Below are 10,583 nucleotides of genomic sequence, written 5' to 3' on the forward strand. Positions count from 1 at the left end.
TGCACTGCCGCAGTACCCGATGGCAGGGAAAGCAGCCCGATGCCTTTCTTAGGCATCGTGGCTGCCTTCCGTGACAGCCTGTGAGATCCAGCCCCCTGGGTCCCACAGGCAGGAAGCTGTAAGTGTATTACACTGTGTAATACACTTACAGCCAATGCATTACAATACAGAAGTATTGTAATGCATTGTAAAGGGGATCAGACCCCTAAAAGTTGAAGTCCCAGAGTGGGACAAAAAATAAAGTGAAAAAGGTAAAAAAAAGAAAGTTTTACAAAAAAAAAGTTTCAAGTAAAAAAATAAAAGTAGACATATTAGGTATCGCCACGTCCGTATGAACCGGCTATTTAAAAATATCACATGACCTAACCCCTCAGGTGAACACTGTCAAAAAAATTAAATAAAAACTGTTCTAAAAAAAAACCATTTTTTTGGTCACCACCTTACATCACTAAAAGTGCAACACCAAGCGATAGAAAAAGTCATATGCCCCCCAAAATAGTACCAATCTAACCGTCACCTCATCCCGCAAAAAATTAGCCCCTACTTAAGACAGTTGCCCAAAAAAAAAAACAACTATGGCTTAGACTATGGAGACACTAATTTGATTTGTTTTGTTTCAAAAATGCTATTATTGTGTTAGATGTAAAAAAAAAATGTAAAAGTAGACATATTAGGTATCACCGCGTCCGTAACAGCCTGCTCTATAAAAATACCACATGACCTAACCCCTCAGGTGAACACCATAAAAAAATAAAAATAAAAAAAGCCATTTTTTGTCACCTTACATCACAAAAAGTGTAATAGCGATAGTCATCTCATCCCGCAAAAATTATACCCTACCTAAGACAATCGCCCAAAAAAAAAAAAAAAATATGGCTCTCAGACTATGGAGACACTAAAACATGATTTTTTTTAGTTTCAAAAATGATATTATTGTGTAAAACTTAAATAAAAGAAAGTACCGTATTTTTCACCCCACAAGATGCATTTTTTCCCCCAAAAAAGTGGGGAGAAAATGCCCCTGGGTCTTATGGGGCAAATACTAATGAAGCGCTTCCATTATGGAAGCGCTCATTAGTACAGGAGGACCAGCAAGCGGTGAAAGATCTGTACTCAACGCTTCCTGGTCCTCAGCTGTCGTCTGTGCAGTGCTGCGCACAGCGTGAAGGCACATTGTGCCCTCACACTGTGCGCGCCAGTTCACAGCGCAGCAGGCGGAGGAGGAGGAAGACCGAGCATGGGCGGTGAGGAGCGGCGGCGTCCAAGAGCAGGAGAGGTAAGTGTTTTTTTATTTTATAAAACATGAGGCTGCTGGGGGCATAATGGCTGATGGGGGCTAATGAGAGGCATAATGGCTGCTGGAGACATAGTGGCTGATTGGGGCTAATGAGAGGCATAATGGCTGCTGGGGGCTAATGAGAGGCATAATGGCTGCTGGGGGCATAATGGCTGATGGAGGCTAATGAGAGGCATAATTGTGGCATAATGGCTGATGGGGGCTAATGAGAGGCATAATGGGGCTAATGAGGCATAAGGGCTGATAATGGGGGCTAATGAGGCATCAGGGCTGATATGGGGGCTAATGAGAGGCATGGGGGCTGATATGGGGGTGATGAGAGGCATGGGGCTCATATCTGAGGTCTGATTGGGGGTCATTTACTTTGGGGTCTGAGCTGAAGTCTGATTTGAGGTCTTATTGGGGTCTTATTAACATTGGGGGTCTGATTGGTGGTCTGACCTGAGGTGTAATGAAAAGATTTTTTTTCTTATTGTCCCACTCTAAAACCTAGGTGCGTCTTATGGGCTGGTGCGTCTTATAGAGTGAAAAATACGGTATTTGTGAATCTACTCTAAGGGTATGACTACATGGTTGCGACGCAGCTGCGCTGTGCTCGAGTACCGCATGCCCATGCACGCTGCAGCGGGCTCTAATTAAACGAGTGAAGAGCACACTGTTTAGTCAATCTACGGCCGTAGGGTATTGAAGCCGATGTGCGGCCATTAAAAATACAGACTGACTAAACAGTGCGGTCTTTATTAGTTTAATGGCAGCTCGCTGCAGTCCATATGGCTGTGCAGTACTCCACCGCAGTGTGGAGGCATCGCAACCTCGACACCCGCACCGTTTGGGTCGTACGTTAAAGGTTTATTGCGGCCTTAACAACTATGAGATGACCAGTACTTAAATACAGAGATCATACAGGAAATTTGTACAACAGCAGATTAACATTTAATTGCTGAAACCAGATTGCCTCCGGTTCCCTTGGGTGCTGTGGGAATCCACATTTAACACATACCTTATTTATTGGGGGAGATTTAAAAAAGGAAAACTGTCTTAGTTGCCCATAGCAACCAATCAGAGTCCAACGTTCATTTTCCAAAGGTGCTCTGAAAAATGAAAGGTGGAATCTGATTGGTTGCTATGGGCAACTAAACCAGTTCTACTTTACACCAGTTTGATAAATCTCCTCCATTGTCCTTTTACACAGGTAGATAAACAGTTGCTATTACTGCCCCATATAAAAATGCCATTGTAACGTATTGCTGGCTATATATAATATATATGAACTATAATAGCAATATTTTCTAGAATATCGTATACTGCAGAGCATGAGTGTGCAGTTATACACAGGATATTACTGATTCTATCCCTGTGAACATCATTGCAACATCCTACATTTCTGCTGAAACTCAAGTTTCAATCTCTGCTACGGCATGGGGAAGTCTCAACCACAGACATGTGATTGGAGTAGAACTAGAGGGCTCATATATTCCCAAAGTAAAGGTCGTGTCCACACGTGACTGAAATGCTGCGGATTTGCCGCTGAGAATTTTTGCGTGGAAAATCCACAGCATTGAGTACCATCAAAGTGGATGCGATTTTAAGAAATCTCATCCGCACGCAGTGTAAGGAAACCATGGAATTGAAAATGTTATGCCCAGACTAATTTTTTCTATGTAATTACTGTATACTGTATATGCCATATGGAAAAACGGAAAGGAAAAACGGAACAGAAACTGAAACACAACGGAAACAAAAAACGGAACAACGGATCTGTGAAAAACGGACCGCAAAACACTGAAAAAGCTATACGGTCGTGTCCAGGAGGCCTAAGGTCCGTTTTTCACGGATCCGTTGTTCCGTTTTTTGTTTCCGTTGTGTTTCAGTTTCTGTTCCGTTTTTCCTTTCCGTTTTTCCGTATGGCATATACAGTATACAGTAATTACATAGAAAAAATTAGGCTGGGCATAACATTTTCAATAGATGTTTCTGCAAAAACGGATACGGAAGAAATGCGGATGCATTTCCGTATGTGTTCCGTTTTTTTTGCAGACCCATTCACTTGAATGGAGCCACGGAATGTGATTTGCAGGCAATAATAGGACATGTTCTATCTTTCAACGGAACGGAAAAACGGAAATACAGAAACGGAATGCATACGGAGTACATTCAGTTTTTTTTTTTTGCGGAACCATTGAAATAAATGGTTCATTATACGGAACGCAAAAAACGGCCCATAAACGGGAGAAAAAAAACGGTTGTGTGAAAGCACGTCCGTGATGACATATGTGACAAGATGGTCAAAGGTTCATCCGTCAGTGTTTGGTCCATGTGTCCGTTTTTAGCTCTTCGTGTGTCATGTACATTCCACGGACACTGCTAGGCTGAAAATTGGTTTTCCAGAGCATCTCCTACCAACCATCCATGAAAACCATGGCCCAAACACGGCACGGTTATTTTCGGCACTCCCATAGAAATGAATGGAAGGGTGTGCAGTCCACTCTCCTTCACTTTGCAGGCTTCCTTCTAGAGACAGGTGTGGGTCCCAGAGGTGGGAACTGCACCTGTTAGACATTGGTGGCACATCTTAGCGATTTGTTTTCAATTATTCTTATGGTGGGTTCACACAGAGCGTTTTCTTTTTTTATCATCTGTATTTTTATTGACACAGAGCGTTTTCTTGATGCATGTTTTTCGGCCGAAAATCAGTTCCATTCATTTGAAAGGGACTTGCAGAAATCCATGTGCTTCCTGCCAAACCGACCCCATTCTAATGAAAGGAACTGATTTTCAGTCGTATAAAATTTTCGGCACCTTTAAAGGGACCATTAAGGTATGTTCACACGGCTGATTTTAAAAATCTGCCTAAAAAATTCAGCACGAAAACCTTTTTTCCAGATGTGTGGTTTTTTTTTTATCAATGGGTCAATACAAAACTGCTCATGTGCACTTTGCTTTTTTGATCCATGCAGAAACTGACCTGCCGTTCAGATTTGGAAATCCACAGCATGTTAATTATTTTAGCGATTTTTGCCGGATTTCATCTTTTTAATGGAAGCATGAGATGTGTGGCAAAACTGCATCAAATCTGCACCAAAAACCGAAAAAAACACATGCACTTTTCGGTGCAGAAACGCATAGAAATCCATGCAGATCTTCTGCATGTTTACTTGCACCTGTATGCAGGTAGCCTTGACATTAACCTTAGGCCCTTACACACAAACGTGTGCTGCCCGTGCCCACAAATTGCGGTCCGCAATGCACGGGCACCGACCGTGGGCCAGCTGCAACTTGAGTGGGGTCCGCGATCGGTCTGTTCCGCTAAAAGATAGGACAAGTTATATCTTTTTGTGGAACGGAACACCACAGAGGAACTCCGGAGTGCTTCCGTTCCGTGGTTCTGTTCCGCACCGCATCTCCATGCGAAGTGAATGGGTCCGCATCCGTGATGCAGAATGCACACGGCTGGTGTCCCGTGTATTGTGGACCACAAAGTTGTGTTACTACACGCATCTACCCCGCTACTATCTTCTAAGAGCCTTTATACTGTCATCTGGTGCAATTTAAATGATGTCCTCCACAAATGTGCATACAAAACCATGTTAAATGTAATTGTTCATGTAATTTGCCTGGTTACCAGTAGGTAGCAGCAACCCATTGGCAGGAACAAGGCATTTTAGTGTATCTGAGCTGGAATGGATTATTCCTGCTTAGCTCCCCATCTGTGGAGAGGTGGGCTGGTCCCACATCCTGCAGCATGGATGGAGAAGGAAGTTAGGGCGGAATGTAGCCCACCCCCTGCTAGGGGTAGGATGTGTGTGTGTGGAGCTCCCCTGCATAGGGAAGACAGCAAGGACCTAGTCTCGGCTGAGACTTGGACATATACCCAGCTTGAGCACCCTCAGCTCTGCTGGATGAGGAAAGCAGAAACTACAGACAACATCCAGAGTTCCAGGAAGAAAGCAGAAGGTACCAGATAAGTGCAGAAGCTAACCCTGCCACAGTTACAGAGCTACCAAGCAGACGCTTTTATCCTGCAAGCTCCACATTTAAAGCAGAAGAACTCATTCCTGCCAATCATTGCCAATACCTGCTGGGACCAAGAGACCAAACTTGAATACTGCTTGGACGCAAGTTATTTCAAGTAAAGCAACATTTGAACTTCATCTAAAGGTCTGGACATAATTTTTTCAGCAAAATTCCTCTATTACTCCTACCATCACTACACTCAAATTTATTGCAAGTGAGCCAAGAGCCAGGAGTCCGGCCGTACCCAGGTAGGAGACACCGTGACACAACTACCACAGCACCACAGAGACATTATAGGCCATTACACCACTCTGGCATTCCTAATCTGGGACGTGCGTTGTAACACCTTGGAAGGGCCCTGGGATAGTACAGTGTGCACGCTGCAATTGGCGTCACGAACAAATACAGGATATATTATCCACCTGACCCGGCCACTGCACTAAAAGTGGCGTCAGCCAACCCATTCCTGGTCACTGCATATGCGGGCCGCAATACGGCCACGGGACACACGCGGTCATGTGCAAGAGGCCACATGATGCAGACGTGCACAGAAAATCTGCACCAAAACTGCAAAACTATGCTTTTTTTGGTGTGTATTTTCTGTTTTTGTTAACAACCCCATTGAAGTCTATGGGAACAACCAGTCTACATAAGGTGTCACTTAAACAATTGACAAAATCCGCACGGCAGGACAATTTCCGCATGAACAACAAAAAAAATGAACGTGGTGAGATTTCTCAAAAAACTGCACGTAATCTGCATTGTGTCCAGGTATCCTTAAAGGGAAAGCTGATGTATGGCTGGTTATTCATCTTACTTCATGACAGCACAGTACATCAGCACGTCCTTGCATATCAAAGCAGATTTACACCATAAATAGGAAACAAGACGAATGGACATCTGCACAGACGGATTACGTGCCGCATAAAGAGGCCTTTAAAAAAAAAAAAAGGTTAAGAAATAAAAGCAGTTTCCATACATCTGCCCCCTCACGAGTGCCACCATTAATGGCGGTTGTCTCCAAGGTTCACTTACTAACCCGCCAACTGCAGAACATACTATTACTGTTTCAAGCTGGGAAAACGTCACTACGGCTTTGTCAGTGTCTTTCAGATTAAAATATTTTAATCTGGGGATGATAAAATGGAATACTAAATCAGATTCCACTAGATCAAAAGAGGTCGAATCCTGGCCGCAGAACAGTTAGTATTCTCTTTCAAAGGGCGGTAAGGGTTAACCAGATAGCTGACTGTTCTAGGTCTAATTAAGGCGTCTTTAAACTAATTCCTCATGTTTGCTGATCTAGATATAAACTTTGCTCTGTGATCTTTGCATCAGTCATCAAGGCTCAGCCACCGCAACTCAAGGCATGAACATCTTTAGCTCAGCACAGCCTAGCCAGTAAGTGCTAAGCTTCAGTATGTGCTATGAGCTTGAGCTGGTTAATCTTTGCTGGAAGTCCCATCCCCCATCCTTGTGCATCTTTACCCTAGCGCCTGGTGACATGAACTTGGATGGCAGGAGTGGAGTCTTATGCTGCAGATCAGCACGTGGTGGGGGCACACATAGCAGATACATATAGGAATCTTGGATCCTGCCAGGAGAAATGCCCTGTGCCATGATAGGAAAGCAGAGCTCATCATTGCAAACTCATCTTCATAACATACCGCTATTAAAGATGAGCTCTGAAAAAGTTGGCAGGATCAATGTGGATACCTAGCTCATGATGGTGGCTCTACTAGAGAGCAGGGGTTATCGGACCCTAGCGGTGGCACCACAGGGCATCTTTTGATCGCTGCAGGAGCAATGTGGATGCTCTTGATGATGGTTCTACTAGACAGCAAGGACTATTGGGCCCTAGAACCGGCACCATGAGGTATTTTCTGAGAATGTGGATACCTAGCTTTTGATGATGGTTCTACTAGACAGCAAGGACTATTGGGCCCTAGAACCGGCACCATGAGGTATTTTCTGAGAATGTGGATACCTAGCTTTTGATGAAGGTTCTACTAGACAGCAGGGACTATTGCACTCTGGAACCGGCACCATGAGGTATTTTCTAAGAATGCAGGATCAATGTGGATACCTAGCTCTTAATGATGGTTCCACTACACAGCAGGAACTATTGTCCCCTAGCAATGGCACCATGGGGCATTTTCTGATGACTGTGATCATTGCAGGATCAACATGGATACCCTGCTCTTGATGATGGTTCCACTAGAAGGCACGGACTATTGCGCCCTAGAACTGGGGTATTTTCTGAGAATGTGGGATCAATGTGGATACCTAGCTCTTGATGAAGGTTCCACTAGACAGCAGGAACTATTGTCCCCTAGCACTGGCACCACGGGGCATTTTCTGATGACTGTGATCATTGCAGGATCAACATGGATACCCTGCTCTTGATGATGGTTCCACTAGAAGGCACGGACTATTGCGCTGTAGCACTGACACTGAAGGGGATTTTCTGATCTCTGGAGGATCAATGTGGTTCATGTGCAGGATCAATGTAGATAACCTAGCTCTTGATGATGCGACTAGCACTGGCACCAGGGGGGCATTTTATGATCACTATGGACACTGCAGAATCAATGTGGATCATTGGCAGGATCAATGTGGATACCTAGCCCTTGATGATGGTTCTACGAGACAGCAGGGACTATTGCACCCTAGTACCGGCACCATGAGGTATTTTCTGAGAATGTGGATACCTAGCTTTTGATGAAGGAACTATTGTCCCCTAGCACCAGCACCACAGGGGATTTTCTGATCACTGCAGGATCAATGTGGATACCCTGCTCTTGATGATTGTTCTACTAGACAGCAGGGACTATTGGGCTCTAGCACAGACACCATGGGGTATTTTCTAAGAATGCAGGATCAATGTGCATACCTAGCTCTTAATGATGGTTCCACTACACAGCAGGAACTATTGTCCCCTAGCACTGGCTCCACTGGGCATTTTCTGATCACTGTGATCATTGCAGGATCAACATGGATACCCTGCTCTTGATGATGGTTCCACTAGACAGCAGGGACTATTGCGCTGTAGCACTGACACCGCAGGGGATTTTCTGATCTCTGGAGGATCAATGTGGTTCATGTGCAGGACCAATGTAGATAACCTAGCTCTTGATGATGCTTCTACTAGACTAGCAATGGAACCAGGGGACATTTTCTGATCACTGTGGTCCCTGCAGGATCAATGTGAATGATTGTCATGATCAATGTGAATACCTAGCCTTTGATGATGGTTCCGCTAGACAGCAGGGACTATTGCGCTGTAGCACTGACACCGCAGGGGATTTTCTGATCTCTGGAGGATCAATGTGGTTCATGTGCAGGATCAATGTGGATACCTAGCCCTTGATGATGGTTCAGCTAGACAGCAGGGACTATTGCACCCTAGTACTGGCACCAGGGGGGCATTTTCTGATCACTGTGATCATTGCAGGATCAATGTGGATACCTAGTCCTTGATGATGGCTCAAGTAGACAGCAGGGACTATTGCACCCTAGTACTGGCACCAGGGGGCATTTTCTGATCACCGCCCTCTACCGACCATACACATTTCCATATCACTGGGTGCCCAGGACAGGATCCATGCTGGAGATACAAGCAGCTCAAACATGGTGATGAGCAGTCCATTCTGACTGTGCTGGAGCTCCAGTGCACTCTGAACCGTTCTGAATTCTCATGTATAGGAGCATATGATCTGCCCAAATCATCCTCCCTATACCTTGACCATGCTATGAGTGAATCAGCACATAGGAGACTCTCGTAAACCGATTCCCACCCCCATCAATAACTGACCATACATAACGGACAGAAGTGACAAGTGACACACGAAGCTGTGAGCCCCGAGCTATCAAATTACAGTATACCTCCCCTTCTCAGCATGGAAGATCCAATTTCTGAACATCCACTACTCCCAGTATCAACTTCTGTTTCCTGGCATTCCTATACTAGCCATGTGAACCTACGTGACATGAAGCAATGTCTCTGATCAGCATGCATCCTTCTGGGGGGGGGGATGTCATCTGCGGCTGCTTTTCCCTGTTCACACCACAGGCATGCAAAGTAACATTTACATGTGTGCGTGGATTTGGGTGGTGTAGCCTTACACCGGATGATGGGAGTGATAGCACAATGCAGATGCAGTACCTGGAGCTTTCTATAACCATGAGACACCGATTTAACAGGTGATGCCCAGAAAGAAGCTGAGAGGAACCAAGGACTGGACTACATGGAGAACATCAAAATGTAGAAAGTAGAAGGCGTCATGGTGGGTGGGTGGTAGGTAGGAGAATGGGAGTCATTTGGGGGGGCGCTCAGGTAATGATAACGGAGGGGTGATCACCGCTGCATCGTTTCACATATCTATGGAAGTAGATTTGAAGGGACTGTCCATTATTCAGAATGCCACCATCAGGTCTCATAGGGGACCTCCCATGTAGCAGGTTACAGAGGGGCACTTTATCATACAGTAATGGACACCCCCTTTAAGCCATCCACATCTGATGAAAGGGACATTCCTTCATATGACAGAGCAGAGCAAGGGTGTTACTTGGCACGTTAGAACTGTCACTGCCCATGTCATACTGTAATGTGCCCTGGGTCTCTGTATGGAGGTGGCATGCAGAAGAAGAAGGTGCACTGTCTGGGCGGCAGCAGGACGCCTCCGCCTGCAGAGCTGCTTCTCCTTCACGGGACAGCCATGCATTGCCACCGCCCGGCGGTAAGTTACACTCTGAGGGACACGAATGGGAAGGATGGAACTAACCTGAGAGGCGCACTGGCCAGAGCTCCTGACACAAGTGACTGGCAGCGGGCTCCTCACACAGCGGCCGCTCCTAACAGACAGGAGTGCAGGGGGGGGGATGACGGCGGATCACCCACAGGTCCAGTCTCCTCGCTGTCACACCTGCAAAGCTGCGCAACCCAATGTGGAACTGCTACCCCCCCGGAGTGTCTTGTCATGGTCCCTCCCAGCTCAGCTGCTGATTGGTGCAGTCCGGCTCTCTGAAGGGATTGGGGTTAATGAGTTGTGTTCAGCGCTAGACAAACCTCAGCGTTATTACAGTGCGGTGTCAAGGAAAATCTGGAACTGAAAGAGTTAATGCGGCCGAGAGGGGAGCGCTCCCCCTAGTGTCCACCAGTAGAATGACAGTAACAGGCTGGCCACGACTACATGAGGCAGAAAACCTAGGACAGTATGGACACTAAAAAGAATAGAATGATAGTACATAGGATAGAATAAAAATAAAATCT

The 10,583-nt window shown here is 45.6% G+C and overlaps 1 protein-coding gene across 4 annotated transcripts in view; it reads right to left on the reverse strand.

Moving 5' to 3' along the window:
• The window catches only part of EPB41L3 (erythrocyte membrane protein band 4.1 like 3), a 342,189-nt gene extending 331,880 nt beyond the window's left edge, over positions 1-10,309 (reverse strand). For 3 of the 4 annotated variants that reach the window (XM_040433753.1, XM_040433752.1, XM_040433751.1), the window contains exon 1: positions 10,096-10,308. The gene's annotated coding sequence lies outside the window, so the exon portion shown is untranslated. Of the gene's footprint in view, positions 1-10,095 lie in introns of all 4 variants that reach the window. The other variant, XM_040433765.1, reaches the window with a different exon arrangement.
• Between the last annotated feature and the right edge of the window lie 274 nt (positions 10,310-10,583).

The sequence above is a fragment of the Bufo bufo genome, chromosome 5, assembly GCF_905171765.1.
Source record: "Bufo bufo chromosome 5, aBufBuf1.1, whole genome shotgun sequence".
NCBI lineage: Eukaryota > Metazoa > Chordata > Amphibia > Anura > Bufonidae > Bufo > Bufo bufo.